Here is a 22,661-nt window from a genome sequence, read left to right as displayed (position 1 = left end):
TTTGTCCCCTTATGACAGGGATGTCGTCTCGTGGTCCCCAGTTGACTAGCCTTGTATGTTTACTGGCTTTCTTGTCTTTAAATGACGGGGCACAGACACTAAAACGAAGTTAGCTAGTTGTCTTGGCAGAGACTTGGCACTTGTAGCCCTTTGAATCCCATTTGTGCACCTGAAGGGCACTTGGCCTGGTCAGCGGCGGTAGTCGCTGATGGTCTGCAGTATATTTGGACTCACCCATTTCCTTCTGTTGCTTTTGTACTTGGTGTGGAGGTTCTGTCAGCCCAGGCTGTGTTGTACGTGAGTCAAGAGGCTTTGTGGGAATCTTCTCCGGCATTTTCTGGGCCACTTAGTACCTAAACGGTTCGCTGGGGTCCACAGGAAGTTTCTTTGCATATGCATCCTAAGTATCTGTAACTTTTAAATATCCATGCTTATTAAATTGCACACAACAGAATGCTGCATTGGCTCAGCTATTCTTGGGAGACCTAATTAATTCAGCTATTGCATCAAACTTTTTTTTTTTCCTTCTAAATCTGTGAATAGATGCTGCAGCCCGGTTTTCTCTGGGCGCCCCTCCAGCAGAATGTCAGAGTTGTGGGGGGAAGGGGCTCTGAAGAAGGACCGTTGCCTCGTTCTTCAGGGGCTGCAGAGAGTGTGCATATGCTGCGTATTTTATGGCACTTCTGCCCCAGCCAGGACAATGCATCCTTGGGGGAGGCTGCAGGCAGGTCTTTTCAAGTGGACTTGTCAGTAGGCAAGCTGATGGCTGATGTGGGTCCTGCCAATGGATGCCTATCTGTCGGAATGTCTGCACCCTTGTCAGCCAATGTGGCCTGAGGTAGTCATGTGTGTGGTGACCGGTGAACTTTCTGGGACCGCAGTAGAGATGTGGGACTGGCGAGACTGCGCCTCTGGGAAGCTTTCACACCTCTTATCTTGAGTAGGCAAGGAATTGTGTCTGAGTTGGGCGTGTCTGTGTTTGTCTGCTCCGGGTCATGCGTGTTTGTGGTCTTTCTGTCTAGGTTTAGTGGACTGGCATGGTCCCTTTGCCCCAGCCACTGCTGAATGGGATACACTCCTGCCTCCTCTGCTCACAAGCCTGGTGGTTCTGGGTATGAGGGTCTTTGGGCTCAGAGGAGATGGCTCAGATGCCCGTGCCAGCACCGAGGGGTTAGCACACAGAACAGCGTGCTGAACCATAGTCATGTGCTTGGGTCATTTCCGCCGTGGTTTGTAACTGCCCTTCCCTTGCTAGCCACCCTGGCAGTACTTTGATGCCTCATTTACTGAGTGAAGAGAAATTTCAAAAGTGATTTGTGTCTCCAGCTCCACTCAGGCAGTGGTGGCATCAGTGTGGGGTTCCTATATGTCGGCCAGCTCCTGAGTGCTTCCATGGTGAGGAACTGGTAGACTGTTTTCCTCTTTGTGGGGTGCTCCCTGCTCAGACTCTATGAGTCTATAGTTGGGGTTTGGGCTGGACTGTGCTCCTCCAGTCCGCATTGGGCCGCCATGTATGTACCTGCGTGAACCACAGGTAACACCCAGGAAGGGACATCAGTCTGGGAAGTCTTAGCTTGTCCTAAGAGGAGTGGCCTGGGTTATGACTCCCTTACTCCCGTCACAGCGTGTTTTAATATTTCTGTTCTACTGAGGAGGGCACAAGGAGCAGAGAATGTGCAGTCTCTTGGGCTGAGGGTGAGCGGAATGCTCTGTGGGAGGGTGGAGGTCAGTGGTCCTCCTGAGTTCCTGATGCTCTGATGACATTTGGCTGCTTTGCTCTATGGCAGCCTGACTGAGGTGGCTTCTGTGTGGCTGAGGTAGGGTCTGCTTGGATCAGGTAGAATTGGCCTGGTTGAGGTGGACTTATGGTTTCTGTGGTCAGCTGAGTGTGTGTGGGAGTAGGGAACTTTGAGCTTGGAGCCTGAAACTTTGCTGCAGGCCACTGTACCCCCCTTGGCAAAGGTTGGTGGGCGTCTGCTGCAGTGCCTTCCTAATGCCATGGGGAAATGGGAAATCCCACTTCTCTCTTGTGACTGTCAGGCCCAGCTTTCTCCTGGTAAAGCTTTGAAGATGTAGGCTGCCTGGATGCTCAGTGAGCCTGTTGTTCCCAGGGGCCCCCTTGACTGCTTTCCCCAGCAGACCCATAGGGAGCCAGTTCTGCTGTGGACCCTCATGGAGTTGGTCTTACATTCCCATCCTCACTGGCTGTGTGAGCTTGGGCAAATGCTTAGCCCCTCTGTGCCTCATTTTCCTCATGTCATTTGAGACTAACACTTTGTTGAACCTGTCTCAGACTCATATTTCTTGGGTCAGCACAGACGAATGGGATCTGTAAAGCTTTCCCTCCCGTCTTGCAGCTGCCTGGACAGTTTTCTCTTGGACTTCAGTCTATGAGCATAAAGAGAAACATGGACAATGACATTTTGAGCTGCCACTTTGTGTGCTTTGTGGGATGTGGCTGCTGGTCCATAGGAAGGGTGGAAACCAGGCTGGCCACGGGCTGCGGTGACTCCTGGCCATAGCAAGTGGGCTTTGGTGTGGAGGAGCTTGGGTTATCTTAGGTTATTGCATCTCTGTCCTCTTTTGAGCCTGGGTTCTCAGGACGTTCTGTCAGCTGATAGGGTCACTTTATGTGGACAGTATGACTGAGGTCATGTTTCTAAACTGGACACCTAGCCGGGTGGTCAGCTTTAGGGAACACTGAATACTGGGTGTTTTGGGACATGGTAACAGCTTTTGGGTGCAGGGCTGGGTTCAGGAGTCCTTTCTGTGGGTTATGGTTTGCTCTTTTGGTCTTCTTGGGATAAGGGTCTTGCCTTCTGAGTGATGGAATCACACTTGTGCACCACCATGGTCAACTGTGGTTTGTCCTTACGAGAAGATTGATATAGGAGAGGACGGTGTCAATATGTTAGGACCCTGTCTCTCGAACACCTGCAGGTCTGGGTGTTCTTTTCTTCTGTCCACTGGCATCGTTGTGAAGAATGTCCCCTAGAATCATGTCCTGTGTTGGACTTTCTTAGAGTTACCATTGATTATTCCCCTCCAGACACTTGCACCAAAAAGGTGGGGTTCCAGGTCCTGAGGTCAGGGCCTGGTCCAGGAGGGGCCTCCCTGGGATGGCTGCCCAGGTGGTGGGTCCAGTCCAAGGCTAGTGGGTCTTCATAGGGTGGGACAACAGCTTGAGGGTGGGCTCTGGGTGCTACACACACCATAGCCAGCTGTGGGTGGCGGTGGGAATGATTATTGGTGTTCATCCCCCTCTGAGAGGGTCAAGTTCTCTTCTGTGGCCTGTCAGCCTATCTGTCCATCTGTCCTGCTACCTTCTGGGGCTCCTCTGGGAGCCATCTGGGTCCCTCACCATCTGGAGGAAGCAGGGTCATTGAGTAGCCCTCACCCCTGTCCTTGGCTGCCCACTGGAGGCCCTGGGTCATCAAGAAGCTTCCAAGAGTAAGGTCATTGACTCTCAGCGTTTCTCAACCTCCCCTGTAGTTGGTTTGTGTAATGTCTGTCTGAAGTGTCTAAGGGCAGACAGGATGTAGAGGGTGAGGAAGTCTGGGCCAAGTGTGAACCCAGCCCTGCCCTGGAGCTGGGTGGGGGCCCCCCTGGGCCAGGTCCAAGTTGCTGTCTTTGCAGCCCCAGCAGGGAGGCTGCGGTTCAGGGGCTGCCCTGCCCCTGCTGTCTGGCAGGAGGTGAGATGGCCATGGCTGGGGCTGGACTCTGTGCAATAGTGTCTCTTTCTAAGGATTGCGAAAGTTGAGGGAAGGTTTCTACTTTGGAAGAATTATGCAAGTTTCAACTGAAATGTTTTTTAAAAGTTTCTTTGTTTTGAATCAAAACACAGGCTAGATTACTTCTGTGAGCTCTAGTAGAGCTGAACAGAGGGGAGCCCTTGCTCTTTTCAAACTCCTGTCTGCCATGAAAGGGAAAGGTTTGGGAACTGGATGCTATTTAGATGGGGGCTTGGGATCATTGGCTGGGGGGTGCTCTGCTTTTGGTGCCCTGTGTAGTCCAAGGAGGAGCAGGTGTTGGTCGTTATCCTTTGTACCACTGACAGCACCTTGTGGGTCCTATCACGCTTACTTGCCTATGCCACTCCAGCAAGGCTGTCTCCCACTTTCTCTTGTGACCCAGTGGGCCTTTCTGGACCAAGTATTGTGTGTCAATGATCTTGCTGCCTGTCGAGGTACTTTGAGGTTATCCTGGGTCAACCCATGTCACCAGGGGCCGAGTGTAGTGAATGGTTGTTCATAGAGCTGCTCTCCGCAGATGAGGCCCTGTCCCCAAGCTTTTGTGTTGCTGCCTAGAGAACCCTGGGTTCTAGATGCACTGCTGCCAGTTTACTCTTGTCTCCTGAAACAGAGGACCAGTGTTTGGATGGATTTTAGGTGGGACTAGAGAAAGAGTGATGTGAGGGCCGGAGCCTGTGGCCTTCAGGGAACATGTGCACGCTGCACAGTGACATTACCAAGTGTCCTGTGAGTAGAGTTGGCTAAGCTTGTCTGAGCATTCTGAGTCACTGACCTGTTTGTGTGGAAACAGATAAAGGGATCTTGGCAAGAGCCCAGAGTCACCGAGATCTCTCTTGGTGTTTGGCATTTGTACTGTCTCTGATTTTACTTTTTTGACTGAGAGGATGCCAGGACTTCAGTAACCATGAGGATGAGGTGTAGCACCATACCCACCTGGTCTCTGTGTGCACTGTGGGAGCTATCTGCTCTCTGTGGTGGTATGGTGTACTCTGTTGTCCACTTCTGGGAATGAGTGGGGGCTGATCACAGCTGGGTCTCTGGGCAGTGGGAGTGGAGGAATGAGTCAGTGGAAGCAAGCAGTCACTGCTGGCAGGGCTTCGAACCCAGACCTCCAGTGGCTGTGGAAGGGAGGGGAAGGAAGGCTGGATGTGTCCTTGGTGCCGGTTTTCGCCTGTCTGTCTCACCGTGTGCTCTGAAGAAGACTGTTCCTCACATGTGATTCGGGAGATACCTGGACCCTGCTTCCAGCTGGAGTGCTTGGAAAGTCCTGGAATGTTTCCCTTGGCTGGGGCTGTGAGGGCTGATGTCCTCCCAGCCCTCTGCAGGCCGACTGTGGCTTCCTCTGGAACGTCCGCTGGTCACTGTGAAAGAAGCAGCTCTTGTTGGGAACAGCTTCCTGTAGCTCCCACCCTGGCAGGCATGGGTGGTGGGAGCTGGCTTTATGCCAGGACCTGGTGGAGGTGATGGTGTACTATGAAGGCCTGTGGACCAGCAGGTGGAACTGACCTCTGAGGTCTTCCTGACTTCCTGAGTTTGTGTGAAGTGACAAGTGTTAGGAAGGACAGGCCGCCCTATGTGAGATGACAGCAGCTGGGGGACAGCAAAGCTCCCCGGAGTGGCCTTACCAGTTTAGCTGAGGAGTTGTGGCTGTCATGTGGCTCCGCCCTGATGCTCTTGCATGTGATTCTGTGGTCCCTGTACACTGTGTGCTGATGGTCTCCTTTGGTAGCAGCTTATTCTGGTGCTGTGAAGAAAACCATTGTCAGCTGCAGGTTGTCTGTCCACAAGTGAGTCTGTGAGCAACTGGAGTAGAAGTAGCTGCTGCCGCCTTCGCAGACTCCTCAGCCTGTACTGGGCGTTGCTGGTCTAACTGGGAAGGCCAGGCAGAGTGGACGGCTCCCGGCAGAGTCCATTGCTTCTGTGCTGAAAGTAACATGGGAATATTTTGACTATGGAATGTGGCGCTTGTAGACAGAAGTTCTTAGTGCCTATTTTCATTTTATTTCTATTTTTTTTGTGTGCATGGTATGTATATACATGTGTTGACATGCCTGTGTGTGTGTGTGTTTGTGTGTAAGCCTGAGGTTGATATTGGCTGTCCTTTTCTATTCTTCCTTGCCTTATTTTGAGATTCAGTTTCTCCGAACCTCTGATTTGCTGTTTTGGCTGGACTAGCTGGCCAACAAGCCCCAGAATTCAGTGCTGGGGTTACAGACGCATACTGCTAGTGTGGGTGCTGAGATCCTGCACTCGGGTCTCATGCTTGAGCACCGAGCCTAGCCTTCTCCCTGGGTCTTGCTGTCTGTTTTTAGAGATGAGGCTGATGAAGTCCCTCATGCCTTGCTGGGGTGCCCTTCCTTGAGGTGTAGGTAAGCTGGCCAGGCCTCCAGGAAGTTTGTGAATGTCCACAGCCCTAAAAGGTACGTGACCTGCAGGAGTTAGGGCACTTAAAGAGACCAGTGTGCTTACCCAGCAGTCCCGTTGCCCCACGTGTGTTGGCATAAAGGACTTGTGTGTGCCAATTGCTGTGCCAGGGCCAGTGTGATGGTCCCTTCTGGTGCAGTCTGAGGTAGGTATGTCTGGGTTCTCTTTGTAGAAGTTGTGGGTAGACAGTGCAAAGTTTTCTTGGAGAACCCTCTCCCCTTTCAGATCGTTTAGTAAACCAGTGCCATGCACACTCCAGTAAAATACAGGAGGAGGCTGACCTGAAAGGGGAGGGAGAACAGAGCAGTTCATTTAATTTTGTGCTGTCCTTCTATGGCTCCTGTGCCCCTCATCATGGCTGTGGAGAGGCCCTTGCCACTGGCCTGTAGTCTCTGGTACCTTGTGGGTCTGTAGATGACCAGGTGGCATTGGACCTGTGTCTAGAATGTGCTGTTAAACCCTGCCGCCCTGAAGAATCGGCAGCTCTGGACCTCTCACCAACCACAGCCAGTCCTGGCTTCAGCACCGCACCCTTGTGTGCTCCAGCTTTGTTCAGGCTGCTGGGGCAGGGCGCTCTCCTTTCTCTGTCACCTCCATTCCTGGCTCCTGAAGGTAGCAGCCTGCTGTTTTGAGTACAAGCATTGGGGCATCTTTCTCTGGAAGTGAAGAGAGCCCTGAATTGTCAAGAGAGGGACTTGTTTTTGGGGGGAGAGGGGAGGACAGGCTCCTGCTCTATAGTCCAGCGGGTTCTTGCTTTGGTCTTTTGAATTGAGATTACAGGGCGTACCACCACCTTGACTGATGTACTTGTTTTGTTTTTTTTTTTCGAGACAGGGTTTCTCTGTAGCTTTGGTGCCTGTCCTGGAACTAGCTCTTGTAGACCAGGCTGGCCTCGAACTCCCAGAGATCCGCCTGCCTCTGCCTCCCGAGTGCTGGGATTAAAGGCGTGCGCCACCACCGCCTGGCTGGTGTACTTGTTTGTTGAAGGTGAATGCAAGGCAAAGACTTTGACCTCTAGTTCTAGCAGGAGGTGGAGCAGGCTGGCAGGTGGGGGCCAGCTGGGCCACACCGTAAGAACCAGTGCATAGACTAAGGGTTTACTTGGCCCTGGTCCTACAGAAACCAAGTGAGGTGCACATTGGAACTTGTGCTGTCCCTGGGCTGTTGCCACAGGGCAGCTGCAGGAAGTCCTCCCCTACTGGACCTTGCTGGGGCTGTCCTGTGTTCTGGGGTGTGTTGCTTGGGAACCTACCCTGGCTTGTTTGGCTCTTTTGGGGTAAGGCCGTAGTGGGAGTTGCCTAGATCCCCATAGCTGGTATAATGTTCTGAGATCTCAGCTGTGCCTTTTCTGGGTGCTTGTGGAGATGGTCCCTGTCATACTGCTGGGGCTGCCACCTGGTGTTTGATGGTGTTGGCTGTCTTTTCTCTGCTTCACCTGCTGCCTCCTGCTTCCTGGTGTTACAATGGTGTTGCCCAAACCATTAAAAGAATTATACTCCCAAGTTGAATGATATGCAAATGTAGTCAATTAAGCGAGGGGATTTTAATTAGCAGTTTAAGTTCATGTGTGAAGTGCCTTGCCTTAATTACTTGACAGTTTTGTTGTAAATTTGCTAAGTTTTTTTTTGCAGAACTATCAAAACTGTGATTTTTTTTTTAACATCCTTCTATGCAATAAGTGTCGCCCAGCTTGCCTGACCCTAGTGGGTTTTTCTCAATTTATAAAGCTCTTTAAACTGTGAAAACAAGGTGGACCTTATGGGTTGCCTCTGCACAGCTCAGTCAAGTTAGTTAGGTCACATTCTTTGTTTTCCTGGCACAGGCTGGCAGGGTGACTCCCTGAGTTTTCCTGGTGGATAGCAGGAAGAAACCTCCTTCGCTTGGGTCTGGTGCTAATAGAGCACATGTATTCTACCCAGGGAGAGCTGGATCCCTGGAATGAGGGTCAGGAAGATTAGACTGGGATAGCAAGGGGCCAGTGTCCTGTTAGGAGAGCTTTGTGATGCATGCAGTTGGCTATCCCTAGACATTGTTCTCAGAGTCTGGGGTTTACAGTCCATTTAGGAGAGGTGAAGAGAACTAGTTTTTGATGTTCTTTGCTTGGCTACCTGAAAGCCTTCTTTCAGGTCTTTGCCTTGATTCTCCTGAGCTAGAGTGGTTTTTATGACACTGGAGTTCAGACAGCCTGCCCATGTCTAGGCTCTGTCTACCAGGTCCTCTTTTCAGCCACTGGTTCTGAATCCCTCCTACCTATTCTACCAGGATGTTTTAGTGTGTAATGGGTAGTTATAAATGATTCTTTTGGCTGAATTTAGAATTTGCTTTAATTTACCTGTTGTTGTTATTAAAATCATCTCTGTTATAAAGAAAGAATGTTTCCTTATCTAATTCATTCATTATTTATGGTTTTTCAAGACAAAATTTTTTCCTTTTTTTTTTTTTTTGTTTCTTTGTTTTTCGAGGCAGGGTTTCTCTGTGAAATAGCCCTAGCTGTCCTGGAACTAGCTCTGTAGACTAGACTGGCCTTGAATTCACCAAGATCCACCTGTCCCTGTCTCCAAGTGCTGAGATGAAAGGCGTGCACAGCCACCACCTGGTTCCTCTCTGGTTTATAATGCCCCTCAGATTTAATTCTAGTCTCATGATAACTGATGGTGCAGGTGTGTTCTGAGTAACATAGTGTTAGGTGATTTTGTTACTGGGTGGACATTGCGAAGTGTGCTTACATAGATCTAAGTGGTGTGACTGACCACATACTTGGGCTCTGTCATAGCCCAGTGTGCCAAAGCTAGATGTGTGCAAGGGTGTATTTGTACCTGTGTAGGCAGTCAGTGAGTGATGGGTAAGTCTGCATGCACCAGAATGTGTCTAAGCATACAAAAGGTGGGAGCTGAATGTGGTGGCCTAGGCCTCTAATCTCAGCACTTGGGAAACAGAGGCATGAGGATGGCAAGTTTGAGGCCAGTTTGGGCTGCATAGTAAGACCCTGTCTCAAAGGAAGAATGAAGAGAAAGAAAATACAAGGTGGTAGGAACTGTTGAGCTCCACCATTATCTTGTGGGACCAACTTTGTGCGTGTGGCCTGTTATTAAAGCCTTGCCTTGAGATACAGGACTGCTCCTGCCTGGGCTTGGTCTATTTTCTCATTTAAATATTTAATTTGGATTGTGTTTTGGGATTTTGGGTCATTTAACAGACTCTAAAGGGAGAAAGTGATCTTTTCCTCTGTAGGCTGAGGATGGTGGGCCAGGACTCAGCAGGGTTGTCCTGCAAATGAACCACCACTGTCCACAGGTTCTGCTCTGTTCTGGGTATCCTAGCCTTCTGGCTAGGGTGTGTCTGGGATACTTTCCAAAAGCAAATGTCAGTGATGAGGAGGAGCTGGAGAAGGGAATACCTGGCTCCTGCGCCTGAGACTAGGCTGTGCTGCCACTGGTGAAGAGAGACCTGCAGAACTGGGCAGGGCTCTTGGTGGACTTAAGGTGAGAGTGTCTTTAACTCAAAGAGATTGTCTGGTACGGGAAGAAAAGTGGGTGTTATATATAAGTAAAGTTCTTTTTCCTCATTAGCAAGATGATAGACCATTATAGGAATGTAGCCAGGACATATTAAGGGCACCGTGTGTTTATTGTTGGGCATCTGGCCACTGTGCTCCATGCTGCAAACCATGTTAGTGTGTGTCAGGAAGAACTGCAACATCCTGTCCTGTATACTCAGAGGTTGAGGACATCAGGTGAAGGGTGGGGAGTCCGCATGTTCTGGGTCCTGTTCCCTCCACTGGGGCCTCTCCCTTCAGCCTCCACGCTTGAGTTGAAGCCCTGCACAGCTCTACCTGGAGCAGTTGTGTAGCTGTGCACTGTGTTGGCTGTACCTGGACCTGCAGTACATCGTGTGCTCTGGATGGCTGTGGCAGCTTCAGCTCCTAAAGTGTTGGAGATTCTGAAAGCAGGGCCTTGCTGGATTCCTCCCTCCCCTGTGCACTGCAGTGGGACCCACATGGATACTTGCTTCTCACTGATTATGAGCCTCTCACCGAGCCATTTCACTTCTAGGCCTGCCCCAGATTTACCTGCCGTTTACGCCCATGCTACATCAGAACTACCCAACTGCATTCTGTGTTCCTGTTTCAAAGCCCAAGCACCATCAGCGTGAGAACAGGGACACAGCAGCGCCACACAGCAGTGGTACTGAGTCTAGCACTGAGACAAGAATTCCCCCAGAGCAGCATCGCTGACTCTGGAGGGCCCAACCCCCGTCCCCTCACAAGATGGAGATGGGAAGTACCGGGGATGCTGTTTTCTTCCTAGTTTGGGGATTGAACGTGACGCGTCCATCACTGATCACACTGCATTCTTGACAGTGCGCAGCATTGGTGATATTACATGGCTCCGTGTTGAAACTTCTGCAGTGTATAGAAAACAAAGCCTAGAGCATCATGGGAAAGGTGCTTGCTGCTAAACCCGAAGGCCTGAATTTGATTCCTGGCCTTGAACCTGCCGTGTAGCTGTGACTGTTCCCTTCCTGAGCCTCCTGCCTCAGTGCTGTGGTTATAGGTGTGTGCTGCCATGCTTGGCATCCTCCCGCTTCCCCGAGACAGGTTTTCCTGTCTGCCTAGAGCAGTGTGCCGGAAGCGCCATTTTACCCATTAGTAGGTCTACAGTTCTGGGCGTTAAATGTGTTACCATGCTCAGCTGTCACCACAATCTCCCGGTTGTCTTCAGCCCTACCCGAGAGTCTGTCCCGTGTGAATGCTGTCTTCAGCCCTCACGCTCCACTGTCCCTCAGAGTCTGGCTCTGTCAGCTCTGCCTCTAGGAACCTCAGCCAAGGTAGCACTTTCTCTGAGCACAGTGTCTTCAAGGTTAATCCATATGAATCAACCACCCTACCTTCCTTTCTTTCCTTTCTCTGAGTTAGTATCTGGCTGTGGCCCTCCTGTCTTGGTCTTCCTAGTTTGGTCTTCCCTCCCCTCTCCTCTCTTCCCCCCTCTTTCTGTTTTTTTTTTCCCCCGAACATCCCCTCATCTCATTGTATAGCATCTCCTTTATCCGTTCATCTACCTGTGGACCCTTGGGTTGCTTCCACCTTCTCCTGTTGTGAATGGTGCTGTGACCAGGGCTGCACAGTATTTGTGAGTCCCCTCTTTAGCATTCTCAGGCCGCCTGGGGTCTGCTAGAAGTGAGGCTGCTCCACGACTGTAGTTGCGTTGTTTTATTCTCTATTCCCAGTACGTACCATTGTATTTTCTGTGAATCTTTCTTAATATTTGTGAGTGTTCTTTATATGTGTATACTGTGCATGCTGTGAGTACGTATGTGCCATGTCATGCATGTGGAGGTCACAGGACAACATTCAAGAGTCATTTCTCTCTGCCACCATGTGGGTTTTAGGATGGAATACTCAGGCTTGCCAGCAAGGACCTTTACCCCTGAGCATTTCATAAACTGATTTCTCTCGGTTTTGGTATCAGCCACCTTCACGGGTGTAAGGTGGCACTTCTTGGTGGCTTGTTCTGTGCTTCTGTGGTGTTTTGTGATGTTCAGCACTTTGCCGTGTGTGCATTTTGACTGAGGTGCCCCCCCCCCCCCAGGGTTTCTTGTAGCCCTGGCTGTCCTGGAACTCATTCTTTAGATCAGGCTGGCCTTGAAGTTCAGAGATCCGCCTGCCTCTGCTGGGATTAAAGGTGTGTGTCACTACTGCCTGATTTATTATTGTTTTTATGAATATTACTTTCTGTGGTGTGTGTGTGTGTGTGTGTGTGTGTGCGCGCACGCGTGTCACATATAAGTGCTCATGGAGACCAGAAGATGGTGTTGGATTGTATCCTCTGGAGCTAGAGTATGTGCCGCCTGATGTGGGTACTGGGAGATGAGTGCCTCTCCTCAGTACAGACTCTCCATCACTTAGACAACCCTCACGTGTTCTGTTTTGTTCAGTTTTAGTTTTTACCTATTTTGTATTAATTGCTTATATTTTGCCTCCTGGCATGGACCATGGTTTGTTTGTCTTGTGGCCAACAAGGAGCCATAGTTGTTCTTTGTGTATGAGCAGATAGGGTCATCTCTGAGCTGGATCCTTCTGTGTTATGGAGATTTCTGTACCTGTGATGGATGTGACTACCACTTCCCTGCCTGGGGTTGGCAAGGATCATGGAAAGGATTCCTGCTGGATGTGAAGCCAGCAGCCCACCCTGTGACAGGCTGGGAACATGGCCTTGAGTAAGAAACAGTGAGAAGTCTGGAGGAAGCTGCTCTGTGGAACACATCTGTGTGCTCGACCTGTGGCTGCGGGAGGGAATGTGTAGTAGTAGCTGTTGTGTGCACATGTGTGCGTGCCTGCTTTTACTGCCATGTATCTGAAGGGCTCAGGAACTGGATGGCAGCCACTTCAGTTTGGGAGAAGAGGGCTGGAGGAGGCTTCAGGTTTTAAGGGCCTGTGTCTTGCTGCATCTGGAGCAAGTTCTTACCACAGTTCTGCATTCCTTCTTGGTAGGGACCACCATTGGTTCAACCTCCTGCTTTCTAGAAAATGGGAAAGGAATACAGGGCCTCCCCTCTGGGTCAGGACACATTCCCTCACCTTCCTGTTCACTGGAGGGAGCATCTCTCTGTCCAGTTTGGCTTTAGGAAGAAACTGGCCAGAGCCTGCCCCTCCCTACTAAGTCTCTTGCCTCCGGGCACCATTTCCTGAGTCTCAGTACACTTTTTTACCTTCACCAGGGTTGCTTCATTATGGCCTCTTCTTGGGCTATGCTGGACTGCTTTGGTATTATTGGCTCTAGGGAGCCTGTGAATGACAGGAGCCTATGAGTGTTAGGTGAGTCTACTGTTGGGCTCCAGCACCTCACAGTGTGGAGAGTCTGTGTGTGCTGTGAGCGTGGTAGTTTATGTGCATACCCCATGTAGAACCCCTTTGTTTCTCCCTGGAGCCTGATAGCCTGGCTCTCTGTCTTTCCATACAGCACTGTGTCCAGAACCTGGGAGTATCTTCTAAGGCTTGGCTCCTATCCTAGGCTTGTTCTGCAGCCAGGCGAACTGCCATTCCCAGCATTGGTTTGTGACTGTCTCTCTCGGCCTGGCAGCCTGGCCGAGGCGATGGGAAACTTTTGTCAGGTTTGATCATAATTGTTTAATGTCAGTGAAGGAGGCTTAGGAGAACAGGCCAGGATGATTCTTGAAAACAGGGCCCTTGACTTTTGTTTTGCAAATAATGTTAAGGACCCCTGCTAGCCGTGGGGGTGGTGGTCTAGTGGGATCCGAAGCAAACCTTGTAACTAGAGTAGGGGACTGGTAGCCTGTGACAGCCACAGGAAAGGTGGCTCTTTGTTTGGCTTTTTAAAGAAAGGGAGAGTTGCCTCCGATTGGCCAATGGTGAGTGAAAGTCACCTCTTGCCTTTGTGGGATGAGGTTTCCACCCCCTGCTCTCCTGTGCGTAGCAGCTCAGCAGCATTTTGTGCTTCCGGCCAAGCGTTGGTTTTTTGGATCTTAGAGACAGATCTGTTCAGTTAGGGATGTGAGATCCTAAGTCATAACTAGGCTTGGTTCTCAGTGATCCGGGGTCATGACATTTCTGTGCAGAGGAGTTTGAACAAACACCTAGACAGTGTTGTGCGGCATCTTGAAGGCTTAGTTCTTTGGCCCTCTTTTGGGAGAGCCAGCTAACAGTCTGAGAAGCCACAGTGGTCACCCACACCCAGCCCGGGACACTTCATCAGTTATGGACGCCGGCAGGCACAGCGACACGTGTGGAGTCCGCCTGTCCGTGGGCGCCTGTGCTGTGGTTCTTGGGATTACCAGGGCGCTCCTACTGTTTGTTTAAGGCAGAGAGGCCTTTTGTTAGGTGCATCTTATTGGGATCTTTGTGCTACTTGGGCTGTTCCTGTCCTTGCTGCTCTAGGGGTCACAGATGGAAGATGTGACCAGGTGAGTATAGTGAAGCTGGCTGCTGCTCCTGCCAAAGGGACTCACTTCTCCGAGTTCACAAGTTACCTGCACGGTTTCAGAGCAGGGCCTGTTGAGGCATTTCCAGATTAGCTGTTGAGACAGTGGTTGGGAGATGACCTCACAGTGAATGATACTTGCTTGATCTTCTTGGTGGAATTCTCTAGAAAAGGGTTTTCCAGAGAGCAAGCTGGCAGTGTGGACAGCCCCTTAGAGATGTCTGCTTCTATCCTGCTGCCCTGGGGCTGAGAGCTTGGGAGAGAGAGGAGCCAGTGGGAAGGCTCCTTGCCAAGCTCTCAAGTGGATTGTAGAGTCCCCTTCCTGCCCACTGTCTGTGCAGGTTACAGAGCGCTGTGCATTCACCCATCCCTGACTTTAGCTGGGGTTTGCTATAGTGGAGGAAATTTGGGATTTTTGTAGTTGGACGTTGTTCTATTTTGGATCCCTTGCTTCTGCCTGTTTCAAAGAAGCTGCTGAATATGGCTGACGGGATGTGGCTCATGAATGACGGGCACCCATCGTGCCAGGGCCTTCTGTGGTCCTGACATTCCTGCAGCCGGTGCTGTTGTGTGTGCTGCCTCTGACCTGTTAGTGAGCATGCCTGTCTTTGGTTTAAGAGTGTTTGTTTTGAAGAATCTTCACATTGTTAGGAGAGCCACGTGGGAACCTCTTTGTGTGTCAGGATCAGCTTTTGCCTGTTTCCCCTAATGTAGTGGCGTCAGCCCTGCTACTGCTGCGACCCTTTAACACAGTTCCTCGTGATGTGCCCTCAACTATAAAATTATTTTTGTTGCTACTTCATAACTGTGATTTTGCTACAGTTATAAATTGCAATGTAAATATTTTTGAAGATAGAGGTTTGCCAAAGGGGTCGCGACCCATAGGTTAAGAACCTCTGCCCTACAGGATCATTTTATAGTTTCTTTGAAAAACAGGGAAGGCTTTATTGTGTAGACCAGATTGGCCTTGAGCTCAAACTCATAGAAACCTGCTTGTCTTTGCCTCCTGAACAATGGGATTTAAAGGTGTGTGCTTTTAATGGTGATTCTCCCCCCCCCCCCTTTTCTTTTTTAGTTTTTTAGTGTTTTGGTGATAGTGGTGAGGGTGTTCAGGCAGGGGTGTCCTTTCTCCAATGGAAGGGCACATGACTGAGTAGGAAGCTGCCCACTGCTTCCCTACCTCAGCCCCCACACTTCCGAGCCTTGCTGAGCTAGGTATTCCCTCAGCCCCCACACTTCCGAGCCTTGCTGAGCTAGGTATTCAGGAACTTGATGGCACTGGTGTTTTGGGTGTTTGTGCTCTGCTCTGGGAGCATTTCCCATCTGTGGTTACTAAGTAACTAAGGAGAAGACTTTTGGCTCCCTGTGAACTTTGTTCCTTGTGATCCTGCCTGGCCCAGTCATGCTCCCTGCTGGGCAGAGCACTCCATCTTCCTGTTACCCTGTCACAGTCATTTTGCTGTCTGTATTGTCTGTCTCTTGTCCCCCATTATTTTTGTTGATAGTCTTTAGAGAACTGGCACCTCCTCCCCCAATGCTCGAGGTACTGTCTTGGCCCATGCTATGCCACTTGCTTACTTCTAATTGGGTGACTCAACCCCACTGTTCTCCCAGTACAGCCCATGCTGTCACCATTGGAGCTGCCATCTGAAAGGTTGCTGTACCCTGGTATTAAGTCTCCCTGCCAGTGTAATAAATCAGATCAGGTTGAGTTAATAAGTCCAGGTTTATTCTGAGCAAAGCATTCCCAGGTGGTCCCAGGGGAGAAGAGAAACCACAAAGGGAAGCCACCAGGAGGGGGCTTAAATGCCCTCTAGGGATGGAGCTGCTGATGGCGGGCTTTCTCAGGGGCAGGGTCTGGGATGGGAGGAGAGGGGCTGGGTGGAGCTTTCCAACACCTGGCATTAGTGGTGAAGCCCAGTTACCTGATACGTTTACAAGGCTCTATCACTAAGTTTTGGTTGAACAAGTGACTGCTTCCAGCAAAATCTTCTGCTTAATATCTGCTCTGTACGTGATTGTTGGCTTTCTAGTCTCCTTGTTGGTAAGAACCACGGGCTCTCTCTTTTCTGTACTTCCTCCTGTTCCTTGGCTCTGTCATACCTGATACTGTCTCTGGAAGCTGTCCCTCCCGTTATGCCGGTTGGAATTTCACTCTCCCTGGCAGTGGCTGTGCCCAGACATGCATATGGGACTCCTCCTCTGTGCTGTGCTTTTTGCACACCTTACAGGGTGCCCTGGGGTCTTGAGGAAGGTGGGTGTGAATGGTAGTGAGTGGACATGAGAAGGGAAAGAAGGTCAAATGCTTAGGTGCTGAGGATTTCAAAACTCCTTTTCAGATTTTATTTTAAATTAAAATGTAAGTGATTGTATCTCTGTATATATGCACATTAATGCCAGGTGACCAAGGAAGCCAGAAGAGGTGTTCGATCCCCTAGAGTTGGAGTTGCAGGTGTTTGTAAGCCAACTAATGTGGGTGATAGGAACTGAAATCCGGTCCTTTTCCTACTGAGCCATTTCTCCAGCCAATGATGACCACGGATAACTACCCACTCTTCTATCAACTTCGCTATGCAGGGCAGTTCCCTTTAGTTTTTAAAATAAAATTGATTTCACTTTGTGCTGTCAAGATGGCTCATCAGGAAAAGGTTGCTCACTTATCTCCAACATCCATGCTGCAGAGGGTTGAAGGCGACTGTGCAGAGGGCATACAGCCTGACTGGATGGATCTGCACAGAGTATGTTCCAGCTTGCATTCTTCCTGTTGCTGGTGGTAGATAGGCAGGAGTTTTGGAGACCTCAGCCCAGCTTTTTACTGGAGCAAGCAGCCCTGTGGCTCCAGAAACCCCCACACTCTGCAGGCCAAGGGTCTCCCTGGGTGCTTACTCGGCTGCTTCTGCTCTTAGCTGACTGAAGCTCATGGCCGACAGCTGGTCCTGGGTGTCTGCCCAGTGCTGCTCCACCTCTGGGGCAGAGTGAAATTGGCAGGGTGGTTGGAGCTGAGTTAGAGTCTCTCCATTTCCACCATGATCACAGTCTTGACTAGGTCATTTGGGAGTTTGCTGGTAGAATAGCAAGGCCTTTAGAATTGTCTGTGTGCCTGGCTGTGACTCCTTTCCTGTGTACCTGAGTCCCGGAGCCAGGGTGAACTCTAGATTTAAGAATGCTGTAGATAGGCCGGGCGGTGGTGGCGCACGCCTTTAATCCCAGCACTCGGGAGGCAGAGGCAGGCGGATCTCTGTGAGTTCGAGACCAGCCTGGTCTACAAGAGCTAGTTCCAGGACAGGCTCCAAAACCACAGAGAAACCCTGTCTCGAAACCCCCCCCCCAAAAAAAAAAAAAAAAGAATGCTGTAGATAGGAACCAGAGTGGTCCAGATAGGAAATGAGCCAAAACTTCAGTGTCGCAAACTAGGAAATGATGTCAAGACTGGCATTAAAAGTAAAGGAGAGGGGCTGGAGAGATGGCTCAGTGGCTAAGAGCACTAGCTGCTCTTCCAGAGGTCCTGAGTTCAATTCCCAGCAACCACATGGTGGCTCGCAACCATCTGTAATGAGATCTGGCGCCCTCTTCTGGCGTGCGGGCATACATGGAGGAAGAATGTTGTATACATAATAAATAAATCTTAAAAAAAAAAAGTAAAGGAGAGAATTGTCAAGATGCCACCAAGTCTTCATCATCATCATCAAAACAGATTCATCAAAGCTTGGTGTTTAGTGACATCAGATGTAGATGATTTTTTTGGGGGGGGTGGCCAGTTTATAAATAACGACTAGGGGACTTATTAATTATGAAAAGCTTGGCCTTAGACTTCTCCCTCTAGCTCTTGTAACTAAATTAACCTGTTTCTATTAATATCTGTGTTTTACCATGTGGCTTTGTACTTTCATTCTGTATGTTCAACTCCCTCCGTGTCTTATTGGCATCTCTCTGTGCATTCAATCCCCCCCCACCCCATCCCGCCTATACCTCCTGCCTAGCTATTGGCAGTTCAGCTTTTTATCACACCAGTCACAGCACTGTGTCTTCACTCAGTGTACAAACATCCCACAGCAGTCATGTGGGGCAAGCGTTGAGTAGTAGAAATTTTAGAAACAGCTGAGCCCCAGAGGTCAGCAAGCATCACCCAGGCAGGCTGTGAGACCAGCTAGGGCTACATAGTGAGACCGTGTCAAAAGGAAGGAAGTGGTAAGGATAGATCAATCTGCTGTGGCCAAGTAGAATTAGACAAAGAGGGGTCCTGAATGTCATCACCTGACCATTGACACTCAGGATCTAGGGCATGTAAGAATCCTTGACTAATAGTCATGGTAATGACTAATGACTATTGGTAATGGTAAAATCTATACTTGGTACAACCAACTCAAAAGCAGTAACTGACATAAGAGGAATATCTAAGGAAGGGGCTAGTATAGACAGAAGTTTCTATCCTGCCCAGTCCTGCAGCTGTTCAGTCCCAAAGAAACACACAGACACTTGTATTAATTATAAATTGTTCAACCTATTAGCTCAGGCTTATTATTAACTAGCTCTTTTTCTTTTGTTTTGGTTTTTGTTTTTTTCGAGACAGGGTTTCTCTGCAGCTTTTGGAGCCTGTCCTGGCACTAGCTCTTGTAGACCAGGCTGTTGTAGGTTGAGAGGCGGGATGCTTAACCCTCGAAATAACCACACAGAAATTGTATTAATTAAATTACTGCCTGGCCCATTAGCTCTAGCCTCTTATTGGCTAACTCTCACAACATGATTAACCCATTTCTATTAAATCTGTGTATCACCACATGTCTGTGGCTTACTGGCAAGATTCTAACCTGCGTCTGTCTCAGGCCGGAGATTCATGGCTTCCGCCACACTGCCTTCTTCCTCTCAGAATTGTGTTCTGTCTTCCCCACCTACCTGAGTTCTGCCCTATCACTAGGCTGGCCTCCAACTCACAGAGAGCCTGCCTCTGCCTCCTGAGTGCTGGGATTAAAAGCGTGCCCGACCACCGCCCGGCATTATTATTAACTAGCTCTTACAACTTAAATTAACCCATAATTCTTAATCTATGTTTAGTCATGTGACTTGGTACCTTTTCTCTGTGAGGCAGTCTCGTCTTGCCTCCTGCATCTGACTGGTGGCTGCCTTTCCTCTTCCCAGAATTTTCCTAGTCTGGTTGCCCTCCCTATACTTCCTGCCTGGCTACTGGGCAGTCAGTGTTTTATTAAACAAATATGAGTGACAAATCTTTCCACTGTACAAAAGCATCATCCCACAGCAGGTAGCCCATGCCAAGCTGTCATGGCTACTGGGTAGTGTCAGGCAGTCGCCACAAAACCACAACTTAGGTTCAGGTTTTCAGTGAGGTGACAGAAATGGCCCACGGGTTTATTTCAGCTCCTGGTTTCAGAGTTTTTGATAAGCCTGCAACAAAGCAGAAATAGCACAGCAGAGGGCTGCTGCTGCCGTGTGGTGGCCAGGAAGTCAAGATAGAGGGAAGAACCAGGAACAGGTTCTTCAAGGCCCATCTCCAGTGACCCACTTCCTCCATTTAAATCCCTCCTCCTAATCTAGTTTCTACCACCTGATTAAACCAATGATGACTCTAAGAATTACTTCCCCAAAGTCTGGGTTTCAGGGTAGCACTCTGTCCCCACCTCACTTCCTGTCTGGACCATCCTTTTTCCTGACCTCATTTCCTGTCTGGACAGATTTCTGTCCTGAAGGTGCCTGTCTGTGCTCACTTCCTCTCTACTATGTGTGTTCCTAGAGTCAGTTGTCTGTCCTGTTTGCACATCCTTGGTTTTCTCGGGCTCTCTGGCTCTCCCCTGTCTCTGAGCATGGCTCTCTTTGTGGCGTTTTCACTATATGGCCTGCGTTCCCCTGTCTGCTGCTAGTTGCTGTTCTCAGGGCTTTTCTTAATTCTTAGTATATCTGTGTCTTTTCTGAAGTGGAACTCCAGGAGTCCCTATTCCTTCTTCGAGCGACCAGCATGGTGTGTGAATGGAAGTCTGGGAGGTCAGGCTTTTGGTGTTGCCTGGTTGGGCTTTTTTTCTAGGCTGGCCTTGAATTCACAGAGATCCATCTTCCTCTTTCTCCCGCGCCCTGGAGTTAAACACATGTGCTGCCATGCCTGGTGTATAGCTGGAGGTTTGATTTTGCACCCTGGGTTGGTTGGACTGGAAGTAGTTTGCTTGCCTGACATTCCTGTCAACATTTATCTTCCAGTGTCCCTCTGGGAAAGAACCTGACATGACCTTTGTCCATGACCTCCCTCTTCCTATTGGGAACTTTGAAGACCTCTTGACTGGGGCTCTGAAGATCATGTTCTGGGCCCAGGACGAGGAGGCTTTGCCTTTATGTACAACTTTGTCCTTTCCTGGCTAGTGGTCTTTTTTTGCTTCTTCTTTTTAACCCCCCCCCCCCCCCCCCCCCACACACACACACAGGCCTTCTCTGTAGCTTTGGAGCCTGTCCTGGAACTCGTTCTGTAGGCCAGGCTAGCCTTGAACTCACAGAGATCACCTATCTCTGTCTCTCGAGTACTAGGATTAAAGGCGTGTGCCACCACCGCCTGGCACCTTACTTCTTGAGCCTCTGTTTTTCTTTTGTTTTTTTTTCAAGACGAGGGTTTCTCTGTATAATAGCCCTGGCTGTTCTGGAATTAGCTGGTTTCAAACTCACAGAGACCCACCTGCCTCTGCCTCCCGAGTGCTGGGATTAAAGGCATGTGGTACTACTGCCTGGTGAACCTCTGTTTCTCTTTGGAGCGCCTTCTGATTGGATGTTGGTTTTCCTGTGTAGCTGGTGCTTTTTCTTCATCTCTCTCTTGGTATGGAATTCTGGAGATTACCTCTGCTTTATCATCTAATACTTTGTTTTCAGTTGACTACTTTAGTTTCTGGAATTTTGTTTCAATTTCTAAAAGGGAATTTTCCCCTCCTCCATTTTCTCTCTTTCTAAGAGCTTCTGCCTGTTTTGTGTCATAGATGCCATATTGTTTCCTGTTGTCACGGGTTTTAAAGATATTTCTTTTTATGGCTCCTCTTTCTCTTTTTCTCTGGTTAATGTTGCATCTCCTTTCTGTGTGTTTCTTTCCATGTTGGCATTTCTTGACCTGCCAATCTTGTCAGGGCTGAAGTAGCCAGGGTCCTCAGGGTGCCTGCTGCTCCCCCTGTAGACTGTGTGCTAGCCCACTCGTGTGTTTCTCTTGAGTCCTACCTGTGATTCCTGGCACTTTCTCTGATGCTCTGAGCCCTGGCCTGGGTGGTTATTTAGGCAGTCCGTCCGTCTGTCCGCCCCCCCCCCCCCCCAAACAGGAATATAGTGATTGATTTTCTTGTTTTGTGAGACAGGATTTTGAATTCTATTCTCCTAAGTTCTAGGATTATAGTTGTGTGTCACCAGTCCAGGTTACTTGTGATGATTACAGAGACAATGGAGTTGGAACATGTTTACTCTTCTGTTTTGGAGCTACTTTTCTTTCTTTTAAAATTATACTTGGTATTAATTCATCTACTTACTTTGTGTGTGTGTTATGTGCATGTGAGTGTGCATCTGTGTATACACATGCTTGCTTGTGTGCACTTGCTACTACATATTGAGATCAGAGACCAACATGAGGGAGTTGGTTCTCCCCTTCCACCATACAGGTCTCTGGTGGACTCAGGTCGTCGGACTTAGTGGCAAGCACCTTTACCTGAGCCATCCTGCCGTTCTGTGAAGCTAGGTTTTTTTTGTTTTGTTTTGTGTTTTATTCCTGTGGTTCTGCTACATATTATTATATTGCATGCAGCTTGCAGCTAGGCCAGGTGGTGGTGGGGCACACCTTTAATTCCCAGCACTTGGGAGGCAGAGGCAGGCAGATCTCTGTGAGTTGGAGGCCAGCCTGGTCTACAAGAGCTAGTTTCAGGCCAGGCTCCTAAGCCACAGAGAAACCCTGTCTTAAAAAAAAAAAGAAAAAACAAAAAACAAAAATAATGCATGCAGCTGGATTTGCAAGTTTTCAGGTAGGTGTCATTATCACTTACGATGTTTGCTTTATTTTGTGCATATGTGGGCATACACAACGTGCATCTGGAGGATTTGTAGTTGTTTCTCGTCCACCATGTGGATCCCAGGAATAAAACTCAGGTTGTCAGGCATGGTGGCAAGTGCCTATACCTGCTGAGCTATCTCACTGGCCCAGGTAACATTTTAAGCTTTGAAGAAGGAGATGGTGTTTTGAAATGGGAAGTACATTAATGCCATTTATTTGTGATGTTAACCAGAAGTCATCAGGTAATCAGGACTTTTTTCAGAATGTCTTGGTTGTATTTGTATGCATGTGTGCATTCAGTGTCATGGTCATTGCATCCTGACTTTACGGGCACAATCTTGGTGATGTTTGGAGGAATGACCCAGATACCCCATGCTAGGATTCTAAGATTTAAAAGTCCCTAGAGCATATCTAAACAATAGATTCTGTTGTTTATGGCTCAGAGTTACGAAAAAAATGGCAACTCTTAAGAGCCTTGGGTATGGTTTCATGAACCAGAGGCTGGGGCCACATCAGTGACGGCACTTGTGCAGC

The 22,661-nt window shown here is 49.3% G+C and overlaps 1 protein-coding gene across 2 annotated transcripts in view; it reads left to right on the top strand.

Moving 5' to 3' along the window:
* Positions 1-22,661, top strand: part of LOC121443543 (ski oncogene) — a 67,225-nt gene that overhangs the window by 1,617 nt on the left and 42,947 nt on the right. The window lies entirely within an intron of this gene.

This window comes from Microtus oregoni, unplaced genomic scaffold (assembly GCF_018167655.1).
Source record: "Microtus oregoni isolate MIOR12 unplaced genomic scaffold, Mior012 000109F_ref0000275, whole genome shotgun sequence".
NCBI classification, from domain to species: domain Eukaryota; kingdom Metazoa; phylum Chordata; class Mammalia; order Rodentia; family Cricetidae; genus Microtus; species Microtus oregoni.
The sequence above is the reverse complement of the archived record's forward strand: the minus strand, read 5'-3'. Positions and strand labels throughout refer to the sequence as shown.